At 36.5% G+C, this 18,066-nt stretch overlaps 1 protein-coding gene across 8 annotated transcripts in view; it reads right to left on the reverse strand.

The window, feature by feature from the left end:
* LOC141451733 (cell adhesion molecule Dscam2-like) overlaps window positions 1-18,066 on the reverse strand; it is a 414,509-nt gene that overhangs the window by 189,602 nt on the left and 206,841 nt on the right. The gene's annotated exons all lie outside the window — the stretch shown is intronic.

Consider the following 18,066-nt stretch of genomic DNA (forward strand, 5'->3'; position numbering starts at 1 on the left):
TCTTCTTTGAAACCTTTATTTAAAAAAAAAAAATTGCAAGAGACAGCAAACGCTGACTGAAAGAGCAAATTTAGTCACTTAGTTTGAAGCTTCATTGTAAAATTAAAGCAATATCAAGCAAATCGTTTCAAGTCCTGTGGTCACAGTCAACTTGAACATCAAGATGTTGGTACTCAGCTAGTACCAAATCTTTTTTGTCTTGAATCAACTCTCTACATCTTCGATACTCCCCAAATCTTGTGGTTATCCCTTCTCCTGAAGAATTCAAGCGGCCTCCTTCCTCTCACTTTAGTTTCTTTTTGTCCAGAAATCTATTTTCTATCATCATTAAGGATGTATATTCAGTGAAAACTCCAAGTTGAAAATTATCACAGTATTTCCTCTCATGAGGCATAAGGGAAAGTTTAATGTGTTACTATAACCAGACAGACTCCCCGCGTTTGTGATAATGGGCAAAATAATGTAATGATGTACATTTTCAGTTCAATCTACGTAATGACTTAAGAGAGATACTAGCCTCTTTAACGTGTAATGACGTCATACATCACTCAAGATTCTCTCTCTCTCTCTCTTTTAACTCTCACTTTTCTCTCTCTCTTGATTCTGCTTCCGAGATATATCTGTTTTGTAAGAAAGGGGTGAAAACTAGAATTTGAAATTTATTTAGCAGTATCTCTGAAGAATTCTCATCAAACAATGTCGTTGCTACGGTAACCTTATTTTATACAAAACAGCTGTTTATCTTTATTTAGGTTAGGGAGGGCCTTCTGTATAAAGAATGAATGGCGAATAAAAAAAAGAAAAAAAATACTTTTTTAAAATTAAATCGATAAACAGAATAAACTTATTTTTTCTGTTGCCTCTGGTAGAAAATAACTCCTTTTTTCAGTGTTAGGGTGCGCCCAAACTAAATGAGATCAAGGAATGGGAAAACAACAGTAGTCTAACTTTGGATACGATAATAAAATATTTAAGCAAAAACTGCGTTTGCAACACTGAGTCCCCAGATAGCCTATTAAACACAGACACACTGTAAATAGGATTTATATACAATAATAGAAGCTTGGGAATTTTATCTTCAAATCTATTGAATAATTAAAAGTTATTCCTCGGCATGTTGTTCAATTTTGTTCCTATTTTGTACTTTTCTGTACTTTCAGAAACAGAACGTGGTTGTTGCTTTTAAGATTAAGTTTATTTTTGGAAATCAGGCCATTTTAATCTCTTTCAACGTGTTTATTCAGTTAAATCTAAAATGCTATTAGTTAATAATACAAAGAAGTTAAAGAAGGCTTATCTTACCCTAATACTTGGCGATTCTCTCTTGTTATTACTTTTCCCATTGTTTTGGAGTTTTTGTTAAAAAATAGATTCATGTTGCTTAGTTGTTATTATTATTTCAAACTTGCGTTACTTAAGGCATTAGGGAAGATGTATAGGAGAAAGGAAGGAAGTGATGTGACGTAGGAGAGCCAAGATTGCCCAGACTGCTGCACTCCCTCATTTTCCACTTCTTTCCCTAATCTAATGCAAGACGTCACTCGACCCACGCCTTAAGATGAATAGAATAAGTAGCCTTTCCCAGTCAAAGCGGGTTGGAAGGGTATTTGTGTAGAGAAGGAGACTTCTTTTGAGAGCACGGTTGGTTAATAAGTATTTAAACGGAAAATGTCCTTCCTCTGGGGACGTGGAATGGATGAAGGGATTTAGAGCAAGGGAGTGGTTTAATCCTTAACTACCGACACCCTGATTCCTGGAATTCCCTCAGAGATCCTGGTTCGGTAACCAATACTACAAAGGTTTTTTATCCTATTTAAAACACTGCCAAATTTTTAAATCTGGCACTAAATTTTGGAATATCTGGGAGATGCTTTGAGGTATGGTTTGTGTGGAAAAACCACCACGCTTCCTGGAGATCAACAGGTGAGAGCGGAACATACCCTACTTAGAACTGCCTTGGGGGAAGTTTTTCCCTGTAGGATATTCAGCGAGGATAATTTTCTTTTTTCCAGTAAAAGGGAGAAGAAGAGAAAAATCTATGTGACCCATGTCCTCCCACTCTACCCGCTGGAAAACCCAGGAAGCTAAATAGGTGGAACCTCCTAACTCTCTCGCATTCAATCTTCACAATGGTTTCCTGTTACTGCTACAAAAGTTCCTTAGAATACTTTTTCGAATCCTCTAAAAAGGACAGGCCAATAAAAACTCTCCTTTTTGAATCACATAGACACCAAAAATGACCTGGAGGTAATTTGCCGCAGATTCTTAAATATTTACACACATTACGCACGTGTAGGGCGGTAACTTTCATTTGAAACGTTGTCACTGGTTGACTTTATTATGCGATATATTTTACTACGATTGTATCGATATGCCTTTTTATTCCATTTTTGTTTAAGACAAGCTGGGAAAAAATGATAAAAATGATTATCGATATAATTGCATCGGAATATTGCAACTAAAATCACGGAATAAATAAAGTAGGCGAGAGGGCGGGATTGAAGGTGAGGAGGGGGAGATTTTCACCTGGTTCAGTTAATGAAAACTCTTCAATCACTTTAATGGATGAAAACTACTAATGAATTTTCTTCCCACTTTTCTTTTTTTCCCTTTTTCCATGTTCATCAAACAGAGCGCACAGAAGCGCAAAATTACAACTAAAATTGGAATCCTATGGGATACGCGCTGACTACATATGTATTGAACTCCCATTGGGATGTTGGTAGCTTTACAAAGTGGAGCGTATGGCGTACGGATGTTAGCAACTGGATCAGGGGGAAAGTTATTAGAGGGAGAAAAAGAAAAAAGGAAGATGGTACAGACATTACAAGCCCTTCAGGGCTAACCTCTCAAAGAGAAACCTTCCTGTTAATTACTGGGAGATTGGAATCAAGCTGGAGATATCCCTGAACTTGCAGCTTCACTTTATTTTGCTCAGAAAGCATCATTAATTTACATAGACAGTTGTAGCTCACTAAGTAACGTCACAGGCTAGAAAACACTGGCACCAACCTTTTTTATCACTCATTAAATGTTCGTGAAATTTAGCATTTTTACTAAAAATATAGTTCACTTACTGTTCATTAAATATACGAGTATATAATATATATATATACATAGAAGGAATCATGGGCGTGATAAGTTTCGGCCAAGTTTAAGTGCAATCGTTTGGCAACTGTAATTAAATTTCAGTATACTGTAATAAACTGTAATATTTGTTATACTTCCGGTTGACTGATATTCCTTCATCACGGAATGTCAGTTAGACATTTCAAACTGTAATATTACACAGGTGTTGGAAACTTACTGAACATCACCGCTCTCTAAGATCACTGTTTAAATAACATATCCAAAAAAAGAAAAAGTTAAAAAATAAAGATAATGAAAACACGTTTCCGTTGTTACATTTCCGTTTAATGCTTGAAATTATCCTAACGCCCGCAGTCGGATAAGCCAATAAGGAAGGCTGGAACGGAGGATTCTGGAGAGAAAAGACATTCTCCAGCAGAGCTCGTCTCCTCTCGAAACCACAACTCACAGCTTCTGCTCTATCCGATGCCATCTTCCTAAGATTACCATCATTCATTACAGTCAATCATAATGCATCATTCATTTACGAGCTCGGTAGTGACAGTGTGCCTAATACTTATAGTACTATGTCTATTCGGAGTTTTCTATACTTTACTACAGTTTTCAGTCATATTTCCCTTTATTTTTTTTGAATACTCTCCTTTTATACAAAAGCAAGGAAACATAACTAAGAAGAAATGGTCAAATTTACCGAATTTAGTTATTTAACATGCGCTAATTCATAAAATAATTAGGCGCCACGGTAGCCGAGGCTAGACCCGCAAAGCTAAGATGTATTGTTGGTTTAGTGGATTCGATTTCTAGCCTAAACCTTGGATTTTATTTAATGGTTTTAATCTTGTAAGGCGCCCCATTAGCCGAGCGGTTATAGGCTAGACCCGCAAAGCTAAGATGTATTGTTGGTTTAGTAAATTCGACTTCTAGACTAGAACTTTTATTTTATTTAATGGTGTAAATGTTGTAAAGGAACAGCTATAGGCTAAACCCGCAAAGCTAAGATGTATTGTTGGTTTAGTGGATTCGATTTCTAGTCTAAACCTTGGATTTTATTTAATGGTTTTAATCTTGTAAGGCCGAGCGGTTATAGGCTAGACCCGCAAAGCTAAGATGTATTGTTGGTTTAGTAAATTCGACTTCTAGACTAGAACTTTTATTTTATTTAATGGTGTAAATGTTGTAAAGGAACGGCTATAGGCTAAACCCGCAAAGCTAAGATGTATTGTTGGTTGGTAGATTCAATTCCCCAGTCTAAACCTTGGATTTTATTTAATGGTTTTAATCTTGTAAGGCGCCCCATTAGCCGAGCGGTCATAGGCTAGACCCGCAAAGCTAAGATGTATTGTTGGCTTAGTGAGTTGGATTCCTCAGTTCTAGACCATGGACTTTATTTATTGGTTAATTTATAGTCAAGTATGTTTGCTTGTCGTCTCCGCCCAAGACTCCTAATTGGATACGTGATGCCCTTTACTTTTTTCTCGTAAAATAATTTAATTAAAATTAAAATGAAGACTTTTATTGAAAATAACATATTATTATTTTTAATTTTTCCGCCCTGTGAAAAAATGTAAATTAGACAAAGAAAAATTGTTTTTAATATCATTTAATATTTTGTGACATGCAGATAGTAAATCATGGACATGTTGACATGATAATGAGATAGATGATCATGTTTTGGTTTTATGTAAAAGGTACAAAAAAACTTGCGGAGGGATTTACAAAAATGCAAATTAGATCGTGTAATAACTGGATTTCAGTTTGCTAACAGATTGTATACAAAAGGGTGGAATAACACAGGCGGGTATAAATATAGGACAAAATAAAAGCCCTTAGTAACCTACAGGGTAGTTTGCATAAAAAAGAAAACTGAATTTAATTAACAACTTTTCCACTCTCTCCATGCTCGGAGAGTTAGGTGAATAGTTTGAGCACGCTAGCGTTACCTGAGTAGCACTTTTCAAAGGGTTTTTTTGCAACCTTTTATTTTCTCTTCTATTTTCTCCTACTGTTAAAAGAGAAATCATTGCGTACCATATCATCATCATGTTTTTTTTTAAATTAATTAATCTTTTCTAGCTTAATACTAGGTTAGCAGGAAAGGGATTAGCTATGAGGTTAGCATACTGGACTCCCACGCGGAGGTCCCGGGTTCGAATCCAGCTGCTGACCCTTAGATTTTTTCCTCCTAGGAGCTTCTTACAGCTCACTGTCCGGTGATGGACAGTGTTGTCTGTAACGAGAGAACACTGTCCGGAGGCCGGCCGTGCACTGAAAAAAGCTCCGGGCGCCAATAACCTTAGATGTTGACGCGCCTTAAATCATTAAAAAAAAAAAAAATACTAGATTAGCAACTAGTCCATTTTGGTTGAGGGGGGTTGCACTATGACTAAAACAAGTTTTAAGAAAACATGTACTAATCGTGCCAAATTTATAACATTAAGTTTTCTACTAAAAAGCCATATTTGAACTATCTGCAAGAGAATAATTTTTTTTGGCGTTTATTTATGCTACAATCAGCGCGTTGGCGCTATAAGTATCAGTGATAACAGTAATAATAAATAACAGAAGGTAACGAGTGGAGAAGTTACTCCAGAGGTAACACTCCAAAACATTAGGCTTATTAGTCGCTCTCTTCTCTTGAGAGGAGATCTGGAGGCCACCATTGTCACTTAAGGCGTCTTGTCCGGGTTATCAGGAAGAGTTCTTGAGGAAAGATTTTTTAGCTAGAGGATTTATAATGAGGTTGCAGGCTGGAGTTTTCTGTATCTTGTTTTAGCAACTTCGGTGATAAAAGGAATGTTAAGGTCAGTGTGTGTAGTCCAGGTTGGAGACATAAAATGGAGCGTGTACAATAGTTCGAAGTATTTTTAGTCGCTCTTTTCATTTGAGAGGAGATCACAAGGCCACCATTGTCTCTTAAGGCGTCTTGTCCGGCTTATCAGGAAGAGTTCTTGAGGAAAGATTTTTTAGCTAGAGGATTTATAATGAGATTGCAGGTTGAAGTGGAGTTTTCTGTATCTTGTTTTCAGCGACTTATGTTAAGGTCAGTCAGTGTAGTCAGGTTGGAGACATAAAATGGAGCGTGTACAATAGTTCGAAGTATTTTAGATTGAAGAGATACGAATCCTTTGGAGATTTTGTGCGTTTGGTTGAACCCCACAGCTCTATTCCACACGCTCAGATGGGTTTCAAAATAGAAGTATAAATTAGTCTTTTGTTGTCCAGAGAGAGTTTTCATCTTTCGTCTAAGTAGTCTTTTAAGTACATAGTCGATAGCGTCTGTTTTTAGTTCTGTTGTAAAAGTAAAGTAATCGCCTATTTTTTCCGGCGGGGCTTAACGTCAAACTACCATTTACTAGGTGTCGGGGTCGGAGGCGACTAGCAAACATACTTTACTATGAATTTCTATTATTAACTATTAAATAAAATCCAAGGCCTAAGACCGGGAATCGAACCCAGTACCACAATACATATTAGCTTCGCAGGTCTTTACCCAGTACCACAATACATATTAGCTTCGCAGGTCTTTACCCAGTACCACAATACATTTTAGCTTCGCAGGTCTTTACCCAGTACCACAATACATATTAGCTTCGCAGGTCTTTACCCAGTACCACAATACATATTAGCTTCGCAGGTCTTTACCCAGTGCCACAATACATATTAGCTTCGCAGGTCTTTACCCAGTACCACAATACATATTAGCTTCGCAGGTCTTTACCCAGTACCACAATACATATTAGCTTCGCAGGTCTTTACCCAGTTCCACAATACATATTATCTTCGCAGGTCTTTACCCAGTACCGCAATACATATTAGCTTCGCAGGTCTTTACCCAGTACCACAATACATATTAGACCCCAGCGATAGGTGTACTATTTCTCACTTAACCATTAAATAAAATCCAAGGCCAAGACCGGAAAGTTCTGTTCTTTTAAGTCTAGTGAGAGGGTTCCAAGAAAGTCTTCGGGTCTAAGTAAAGCCCAAGGTAGCGTTGACTACTGGTAGAGGTGTTTAGGTTATAGAAGACTGGAGGAAGAGTAATGCGTCGAAGAGTGAAGGTGATGTTTTGAGACTTGCTTTCGTTTAGCTTAATAGCCCATCTCTTGAAAGAATAATTTTATTTTTACTTAATTACTCAAAATATTCATGACATTTTTAGCGACATTTGACGACTTGCTGTCCACTTGAATATTGAATCGCCTTCAACCGCGCTCCAGATGTGTTATACTAATCCTTATCTTCTCCAAATCAGATTAGACACACCCATTCTATAATTAATATTGATTCTATTGCGCAAATGTCGCCCTATTATTACTGGTTTAATACTTACCAGCAATGATATCGAGTTAAACTTAATTTTGGTGTTTAAGTCCCTTATTCAGGTTTTAGTACAATAAATTATTGAAACGGCCCTTTTAAGGTTAGGTTTACTTATCTCCTCCTTAAGAACTCTCGCTTATCAGAGTTTCTTGGGAGACATTCGCAAAAAAAATGCTCAAAAAACTGAATAATCGATTCAATATAATGACACTTCCGGTAATAGATTTATTTTTTCTTTAAATTGGGAAATTATTTACTTATTTTAAAACTACTGAATGACGTCATTCAGATGATGTAACCGTACAATTCCGTACAAAAAAATTATGTATTAAAGAAAAGCCTGTCTCTAATTTCCCATCTTACAAAAAGTCTTACATTTTTATTCGACAAAAAAATGATACAAACTTTTCCATTACTTAAAAATTTACTTGAATGCTATTGGTGTCTCTAAAGCGGCTGATTTATTGACCCGGGAAAGCTCTGCGGTACACTTCGTTGGCCTGGAGCCCTGTTTTGGGCTGCGACCATTAACTTATGGGGGGGTATAAGATGGGGCTATAAGGATAATTGTAGGCCTATTAACTGGGCCACTGCAGGCTCAGAAAACACATGCATGGGCCTGGCAGATGGCTAGCCTCTGTAGGTTCTGTGTCAGGAAGAGGAGGAAACGGCACAGCATGTGTTGTGTCAGTGTGAGGGGCTTGTCCTGGCTAAGGATGTTACTTCTTGAGGGAGGAAAAACCAAGGCCTGTGAGAGCTTTATCCAAGAGTCGCGCTCTCCAGCGAGTCTGATCAAAAGGACGGGTCTGGAGGGCGAGCTTTAGAGTGAGGGGAGCCACAATAGATCCAAAGGGGATGCAGTGGCCCTAGACTAATCTAATCTAATCTAATCTATTGATGCCTCTATTTTGAAAAAACAAAGAAAATGTACATATTTCCGATGATTTCTCAATTTTTCTTGTATTTCTAATTTTGCTAGTCATTGCTGCTATCTAAGTGGAAAATCAATTCTTTCTGTGATTCTTTTTTCCGTTTATCGGCAGGACAATACTTCAATACCATTATTTCCCTTTGGTTGGCATAATAGGATGCAGGTTTGAGGGAGGCTGTTACTTAAGGTATTTCCTTTAGAAGTAACGGAGTCTGCTGGAACTGTGTGTGTTTGTCTGTCTGTCTGTCTGTGTGTGTGTAGGTTCGTGGAAAATACAGCTGTGAGAAAAGCTCTAGTGATATAGGGAAACCTTTTAGCTGGTAACCACTTACCTATTTAGTAACCCAGCTTAGAGCTCTCTCTCTCCTCCACCAACCAATCCTCCACCACTGGCGGGCGACACATGGGCTCTACACGAGCATTAAGAGGTTGTGGTGGTGGTGCTGTTCTTGTTTTCCTGGCGTTTTACTTCCACCACCTCCATGACACTCGTATCTCACTCTCTATTCTCCCTCTCATCCCGGTCCAGCAACTTCTGACCATTGTATTGGACCCTTTTTACGCCTTGTCTAACAAAAACCCAGCGCAGCCACTAAGATTATTAAAGAAGGTTTCTAAGAAAAACCTTCGGCGGTGCTTAGATTCAAGGAAAAACAAAGCTCTAATCTTTTTAAGCGTCCATTAACAGTATATAAGAACTTTTCTTTAGTTTTATTAGATCAAGTCTAAAATTAATGGGCGAATTTTATTACCTAATCTATAAATTTTGCGGAAGTAGTAACTCTCTTTAATATTAAACGCAACTTTGAAGAAAAGGCCTCCCACAGGTAGGAACCCGAGGACATAAAGTCGCTTAAGACGATTTTAAAAATTAAAAACTTAAATTACAAATATTAAAAATGCCAGTTAAGCAGAAATGTCATAATGCTGTGTAACAGGAGTTCCGGTAACAAAAATTTAAGAGCGGATCTCCTTTCTCTTTTAAACAAAAGAAAGAAAGCTAATTACCTCTTTATTTTTCCAGCTTTTAATTAGGAAAACTTCTATTGAAGGTGTGACGTAAACATAAGACTGGGGAAACCTCTGCCCTCTCATCATTTCATCTAACTCTCTCACTCAGGTGTGTTCGGTCTCCGTATAAACGGAAATTCAAGATGGTGGGAGCAAACAAAGGACGTTACACTAACAATAGGTTTAAGATATTTTTGTTCCTCCTTTCAAAAGGATCCTTGAAAAGAAAAAAAAAGGGAGTTATTAACAATTATTCTTCTTTTATAAAGTCTGAACCAATTCAACTTGGGATTAACTTATTTTAAGTATCACATTTTTGGACTTTTCCTCTTTCAAAATTGGTTAAGTAAATGATAAATCCCCCATAGACAGATGAAGAAGTTAGCTGACTAGACGGCTAACGGAACTGGAGGCTACCAAGGCCCCATTCTCAATAAAAAACTTGTTCTCTAAACTCAAAACACATGCCAAGTTTTAGGACTGTAAGGGTTTCGAAATACGTAGATTTAGATTTAAAAAAGCGAGACGGAACCCATGCCCCTCGGCACCTCAGCCCCAAGAGGCTTATTGTGCCTTCTCCTTTAAGTCTAGTAGATGAAACCTCCTCTGCTAAGAAGGTTGAGGGCTTTCTCTACCAGTTCCTTCTGCGCTACAATCTCCTTTGGCCTCAAAGTACCAAAGATATCGGTAGCGCAGCCACTCGATTGCAACGCAATCAAATAACAAATTAGAGGCCGTTTCCTCCTCCTCATGGCACAATTTGCACAACGGTTCCGAGCTAATAAGCTCCACCTTGTTCAGAACTGCTTCCTGAACCTGCCATGCCCCTGTGAATAGGCCTGTAACCAGGGCAATCTCATTTCTGCCCAAGCCCAGAGTTTCTTTGGTTCAAACACAGCCAAGTGCACATGACACTCTTATACCGTGTTTGACCCCAGGAAACATCACCCAGTACTTTTAATGTTCTCTCCAGATCCAGTCTCTGAGAGCCACACGAACTGCACCCTTAGTGATCCGCAGGACTTCGAAATACGTAAGTCTCCAGTTTTCCGCTTGAAGAATTTCAAGAACTTCCGCCCTTCTTAATGCATGTAGAACTATTTATTGCTCTAACTGGCGCAGGTTCAATCCTAGAGCTGTCATTAATAATATTAATACTATGCAAGCTTAGGCTTTAAAGAACTTAGATTCTACGAGGGTTAAGCTAAGTCTTCAATTACATTAGAAGTCTGTTCAGGGGCTCCTTTACAAAGTTGAGGCGCGAATATTTTTTCTCTTTGTAGTGCCGATCCTGAGCTATAGCTCTTCGCCCTGTTACAGTACCGTTTCCTGTTCCTCATTTCGGAACTTAGACTCTTCTCAGCCTAGAGGCCTTACTGCAGCTTTTTGCACGTTTCTGATTCGAGGTTTCTATTTACCGGAACTGTTACTAGTTATCCTCGCTCTGAAGTCAAAAAAAAAGACTACCTGCTATGTCGCAAAAACATGTTCAGGTTCCTATTGAAGGTTCCATCACGTTCTGCTGATTAGTTCTCAATTCTGAACTAGAGAAAAGTCGTCATTTTTTTTTTTTGCTGCTAATTCTCTTTAGAAACGATTTTTGGGGAATATTGAGATGCTGTTAATCAATAAATTCAAACACAAATTTTGGTTTCATCTCACCAACGTTTCGGTAAATCTATTGCCTTCTTCAGGGTTGTGTATAAATTTGTGGAGTTTAACTTTAAGCTTCAACATCATAACTGTTGTCAAACGCACCTCAATATTCCCCATAATAACGGTCGAAAAAACCAAAACTATCATCTCTTTAGAATGTGCACTTCAGGAATTCACAAGCAGGCTGTCTTAATTTGATAAGATGTTCGACTTCTTTTGAAGAACCATATTAAAAAAAAAAAAGATTCTGGGATTACGTTCCTTCTTTTAAACTCAATAGGATAGATGATTATTGTAACCAGCTCTGCCTGGATGACCGTGGGGTTGCTTACCTATCATAGTCCCTACACCATGGCCGTTAACCCTATTCTGAGCATCGTCACAGAAGTCTTAAATGATGATTTTATCTGGAAATCCAGATAGAGCTAACTAATAAATGGATAACGTGTCTTTCACTGACATCATAAGTCTCATTCTATTCCCATTTAGTAGAAAGAACTGGTGAGATAAATAGGGAGGCCACTTGCAATCGTCTCATTGGAATTGGGCTGGACTCCCTGCCGAGAATCGTAGATGGTCCCCAGGCCTAGAAATCTTGACCTAGATTCGACTTAAGCTGCTATTTTCTTTCACTTTATTCGAGAGCCACTTGTGGGAACTCGAACATCCCTACGAAAGCTTTCGTTTCTCAATAAGAAAGGGAAAACAAAGATAACGTAGTCTCTCTCTCTAAGGCTGAACAGTCCTTAAAAAGGACCAAGGCCTCCATCACACTATCCTCTGTCATTCCTCCTCTCTTTCTTGGGCTCTCGTCCTCCACCTTCTTACGCCCATCGCCCGCAGATCCTCCTCCACCTGATCAATCCATCTATTTGGTGGGCGGCTCCTGGGCCTCCTGGCCCCAGGCTTGCCCTCCAGCGCCTTTCTTGGCCCGCGACTGCGATCCATCAAGTATAACGTACAGAACAAAATAAAAATTTGTAGTAACAATTTTATCTTGGGCCCTAAAATCACTACTATCTCCTTAAAAAAACACCTAAAAAAGTATGAGCAATAATAATAAAAACTAATAACTTTAAACCGGAAATCATTGATTGAATTCAATCAAAAATTCTAATCTTGGTCAACGGGCAAACAATTAATTCGAATGAATGTCCCAATTTGTACTTTCCATTGATTGCTGTGTTAGTAAACGATTAACATTTTAACAATAATTATCACAATGGCAGTGGAGTTGATTTCTTTTTTGGTTTTAATTAACTTACACAGTAACTATTGATTTCGTATTACTTAATTCATTTGTGCTTATAGATTCTCTTTAAATGGGACAATTACTCTCTCAGACAATTAATTGGATACTCTTTGCTTCTCAACAAACTCAGAATGCTTTGTTTTTGTTTGTTTATAACTTTGTTTCCTATTTGTTTGTTTCAAATTTTCCTTCCGCCTGTTTATTTACTTGGTATCCATAGAAATAGGAAAGAACAGACACCCAGTTTAGGTTCTATATCTCTCTTCTTTAACTAGGTGATGTCACAGCGTACATCTTAGTCATAGACTAAGTGAACATTCCCGTTTAACCCTTACGGAGAACTGCCCTAGAACGAATTCTCCTGGAAACATTATTCAATAAGAAAAAATTTAGAGAAAAACGACGAAGGGCCAGAGTTGCGTGAAAATAGTAAAAGAAAAATGAAAAACCCATTCGGTAGAGGAATTTCCTTTAATTTTCAGAATTTTCTCCACCTTTTTAATGATCCTATAAAATGGCGTTTCTCAACCTGTGGTAAGCGAGTTACTGATTGGTGGTACGCGAAAAATAATCATTAATGGCGGACATAAAAAATTAAATAATAAAAATATCATAGAAACGGTTTTTCCTATAATTCATAAGAATTATTTTAATTAATAATATTATACAGTAAAGTTGTTAATATGTACAGTAATAACGTTAGTCTGTCTGAAGATATACAAGAAAAAATAGCTCAATTAACAGAATTAAAATTGTCTTTCATGGAGTATTTTCCCAAAACCCGAAAACACAAATGATAATTGGATTTCAAACCCCTTTTATAAAGAAAATTTAGGAAAAGCTATATCATTATCGATAAAAGATAAAGAAAATTTAATAGAATTATCATGTGACAGAACTTAAATGACAACTATGTAAAGATCTGCTTAAAGAAACTTGATTGTAATGAGTAAGCTCTATCCAAGCAACATTAAATTTAATTGGTACTTACAGGTAGTGGAATGCTTAAAAGAAATTAGTTTAGAAGATTTTGGGCACAAATATAATAATCCTAAATGAGAACTTTGTAAATTAATTAATAATTTTGAAGAGAAAAATATGTACGCAATTTAGTAATTATTTAAAAAAAGTTTTAAAACTATGAGCTTACACTTTACGAAGTTTATAAAGTGAACATGAACTCCTTTGTAGCAAATACATTGTATCTCTATACAAAAAAAGATAATGATAATAAAATAACACACTCGGGAATAACAATTTTCACGAAATACAATCATTTTTGCGAAGTGGTACAATTTAGCATGATTGTACTACCAAGTGGTACGGTGAGCCAAAAAAGAAGGTTGGGAAACGCTGCCTTAAACTATAAACGACAGGACGGAAAACTGAAAATAGTCACTGAGCGGGAAAACGTTCCCATTGCCCGCCCTACTCTCAAAAATATTCATAAATCGTATTTCCTTGGATAAATATACCGAGCGATTTTCTTGTTTATAAAGAATATCATGGAAAAAACTGTTTTTTTGAGAGAAAAATGTAAAAAAAAAAAAGCTGAAAAGTTTGAATTCATTTTTTTTTTTTAAATAAAGTGCTACTTCCGGTAAGGAATTGTTTCCGCTAACTTCCTGTCTGGTCCCATGGGAGTATCCCTTTTATTTTCAATTTTTGGGATAGAATTATCTCATACATTTATACTTCCCAAAAATATTTGTTTTTTTCCCACATATTTCTGTTGTTAACTCGATATCGAAAATTTTCCACAATCGAAAATATTTATTTACGTATAAGCGGAAGTAATTGTACCAACATAAAAATAATAAAACCGTCAGTAAATAAGCGATTACTTTTTAAATTGTTATATCTATATGCTGAAAAGTAAAAACTCTAAATCAATGGTAGACATAATTAAAAGTGTTAAATAGATTCCCAAATAAATTGCATTCCCCGAATAAATCTACTTAAATGGCTCCTACTTTGGAGAAAATAAGGAAGGGAAAAACAGGAAAACCCAATGTAGAGTGGGCTATTAAGGATGAGATGAGCAGATCTCGGACCTAGAATGCTAAGGGAGAAGCCGACACAGAATAATATAAGGCATGGCAGACTAATAGGGAATCGATAATCTGGAATCGATTAATCTCCTAACAATACGCCCCCATTCACATACGAGAAAAGCCTTTACACTTTTCTTTTTTTTTTGCCTAAAGTAATTGATGGCATGGACAGCTTGGAAAAAACAATTTAGGAATAAAAATCACCACATCAATTTTGACTGTAAAGTTTTTCCATCCCTGTTAGGGGCGTAACCATTAGATGGTCTTCGCAGTCTTAGCAAAATGACTGACAAGCTAAAGCCTTTTGCTTGTGCTATTCCCTTTATTATGGTTTTTTCGTACCCCTTGTAAAAAGAAAAAATTGCAAATATTTTAAATTTAGATTTGAAATTTTAAACAGTAAATACAAGTTTTCAGGACACCTGTTTGCAAAAAAAGAAAAAAGTTATTTTCTAGACACTATATTTTGGGTTTTCCGGTCTGGAAATATCAATTAAAGAAACTACAAAACCATGAAATCACAGTGTTAACATTTTTTACATGGGATAGATGCTAAAATGGGACCAGGATAAGATTAGCGAACTCAAGATCCGCGGCTTTTCCAGTCTAGAAAACGGCACTAACAGTTTCCTTAATGTTTGTTCACTAATTACTTAAATTATGAACATCTAAAAGTGTTATTTAAAACATTTTTCCAGAAAAACACCCATTTTGGGGGGTTAGTTTTGGGGACAATTAATAATTAATTTAAAAGTGAAATAGCACTTCCGATTTTTCAAAAACTTATATCCGGTTTCCATAGTGGATTTCATATTCGAAATATTAAATTTGAACTTTTTGTTATATTTCCTGTTTTTTTTTTTTACCACAATCACAAACACGAGATTAATAAAAATAGTTTTTCCTTCTCTGAGGACCTTCATATATTTTCAGTGATAACTTACAATCTAAAATCTGCCTGATAACAATACGAAAGTGAAGAAAAATCCGGAAAATAGAAAACTGTAGAAAAATTAAAATAGAAACAAACCCACCAAAATGATTTGTAGGCTCCAGATAAAAAGCTAACTTGATGAAGCACAAATAAAGAGTACTAGAATGAAGCAAGTGGAATTAAGCTCAACAATTATGAACAACGAAACTAGACTCTTGGGACCTATTCATAACGAAAGGTGGAAGAGGTATGTGAGGAAGCGGAAATTATAGCTGAACAAAATAATGTAGCACTTTAAACCGCTTTTTTGGAAGCTGCGGAAGCTGTTGATAAATATATCATTGATAACGATCTGTGAAATTTTAAAATTACTGAAATTTATAGTCTTTATTTAAAAATAAAATTAATAAATAATATCTGACGTTAATACATACAGGAATTTCACTTACAAGAGATGATTAGATTAAATTTCTTTTAAACGTATAACACGCACTTCCGGCGGGATGATACGAGTATTTTGTTCAGTTCTAAATTTTTCTTATACATATTTCGTAATCATCAATGTTACTCAGGAGTTGGAACTGTACATTAAGCTGAATCAGAATCTCAGAAAAGATGACTAAGGCAGAATTACACCATAGAACTAGTAAGCTGATGATTTGATTGAGTTTGAAGATGATGAGCCCAAACACAAACTTACTTTTTAAAGCATCAGACAAATTTAGAAAACTGTCAGATTCATGATGATGTCAGCCAACTGACACAAACTTTATCTCTCCCTCCACTTATTGACTCGACACAGTGTACAGGGAAAGGGGAAGCTAAAAGGAAAAACGGAAAAACTTTTCTAAAACTTTGTGCCTTTTTGAGGAAAAGCTATTTTCTTCAGACCTTCCTTAAATTTTATTGAAAGAATTTCCACGTTCTCGTTAACTTGAGCCGCAAGTGGCGGCTCCATTGATTTTTCTGGGAAAAAATTAAATCCTGTTTTAAAAAAATAATGTCAAATGGGAATCACAACAGGATAATAACTTGCCAAAAAGGTTTCGGTCTCACTCAACAATATTCTGGGAGAAAAACAATATCTGATAAGGCTTTCCTTCGTTTGATTTTCTACTTTATTTTGGTGACTGTTTTTTTCCAACTTGAAAAAGAAGAAAAGTGGATAGATGGGAAATAACAAAACCTAGAAATAGTAGAAGGAGAAAATTGAAAAAAGGTGGAAAAACTGTTTAACAGCTCTCAGTGATATTAGAGCCAGCCAGAGGGATTCTCCTGGCACAGTAAAACAGAAAAGGAGGACAAATAGTGTTTGGCAAGAGAGAGGGACACTTCCTCTTCACTTGTATCGTCAGGAGAATACCGTCGCTCCTCTGTATGGCAGGTTGGTGATAAAACAATTGGCCATGAAACGAGTTACTAGAATGGGAAATTGTAGCAAGGATATGGGAGGGTATATATATATATATATATATATATATATATATGTGTGTGTGTGTGTGTGTGTGTGTGTGTGTGGTAACTGGGAGACAATGGGAGCAGAGGGAAGACGAGAGAAGAAGCTTCAGTGGCGGGTAAAACAGCCGCTCACGAACCGTGGCGGGTATGTCAGTTACCATCGTGACTTACTCACTCTCCTCCACCAATGCTCTTATCTGTGCAGGACCACACGTACCTAGGGGTTTTTTTTTTATTATCGTAGTATTCATCTCTGGCGCGAAAATGGAGACTTTACAGTGGTGGCGGGTAAATTACGTCAGTGCTCAGACCTACCAGTGCCACCTTAATACCCAGTATTCTATCTAGCTATTCGGCGTTCGAAACAAACCGTCCCACAAACTAAACAACAAACTGTATCATTTCAACAAGCAATCTTGTTTATCGCTTCCGACTGAGTGGAAGATCCATTCGCAGAACTGAAAAGAGACTCGAACATATTTATTTTTATAGGCCTTTTACTTTAGTTCGGGAACGAGTTGAATTTATTATCCTTGCACGATCAAAATTATTCACAAACTTTATGATATCGATGTTAATATCGAAGTGTATTAGGGAGTATTGATGATTTTGTTAGTTTTTAAAATACTACCAAGTAGAAAAACCAAATAATTATTTTCAATATTATTGATGAAAGTAAAGTAGTTAATGCCTATTTTTTCAGGAGGGGCTTTACGTCCAACTACCAAATTAGGTGTCGTGGACGGAGGCGACTAGTAAACATACTTCACTATAAATTTCTCATATTAACACATTAAATAAAATCCAAGGTCTAAGACCGGGAATCGAACCAACTAAACCAACAATACATCTTAGCTTTGCGGGTCTAGCCTATAGCCGTTCCCTTACAACATTAACACCATTAAATAAAATAAAAGTTCTAGACTAGAAATCGAATCTACTAACCAACAATACATCTTAGCTTTGCGGGTTTAGCCTATAGCCGTTCCCTTACAACATTAACACCATTAAATAAAATAAAAGTTCTAGACTAGAAATCGAATCTACTAACCAACAATACATCTTAGCTTTGCGGGTCTAGCCTATAGCCGTTCCCTTACAACATTAACACCATTAAATAAAATAAAAGTTCTAGACTAGAAATCGAATCTACTAACCAACAATACATCTTATCTATGCGGGTCTAGCCTATAGCCGTTCCCTTACAACATTAACACCATTAAATAAAATAAAAGTTCTAGATTAGAAATCGAATCTACTAACCAACAATACATCTTAGCTTTGCCGGTCTAGCATATAACCGCTCGGCTACCGTGGCTCCTTTGATAATTTCTAAAAGTTATAATTAATAAAATTTTGT

The sequence above is a fragment of the Rhodnius prolixus genome, unplaced genomic scaffold (assembly GCF_049639745.1).
Source record: "Rhodnius prolixus isolate KJV_2025 unplaced genomic scaffold, Rpr scaffold_14, whole genome shotgun sequence".
NCBI lineage: Eukaryota > Metazoa > Arthropoda > Insecta > Hemiptera > Reduviidae > Rhodnius > Rhodnius prolixus.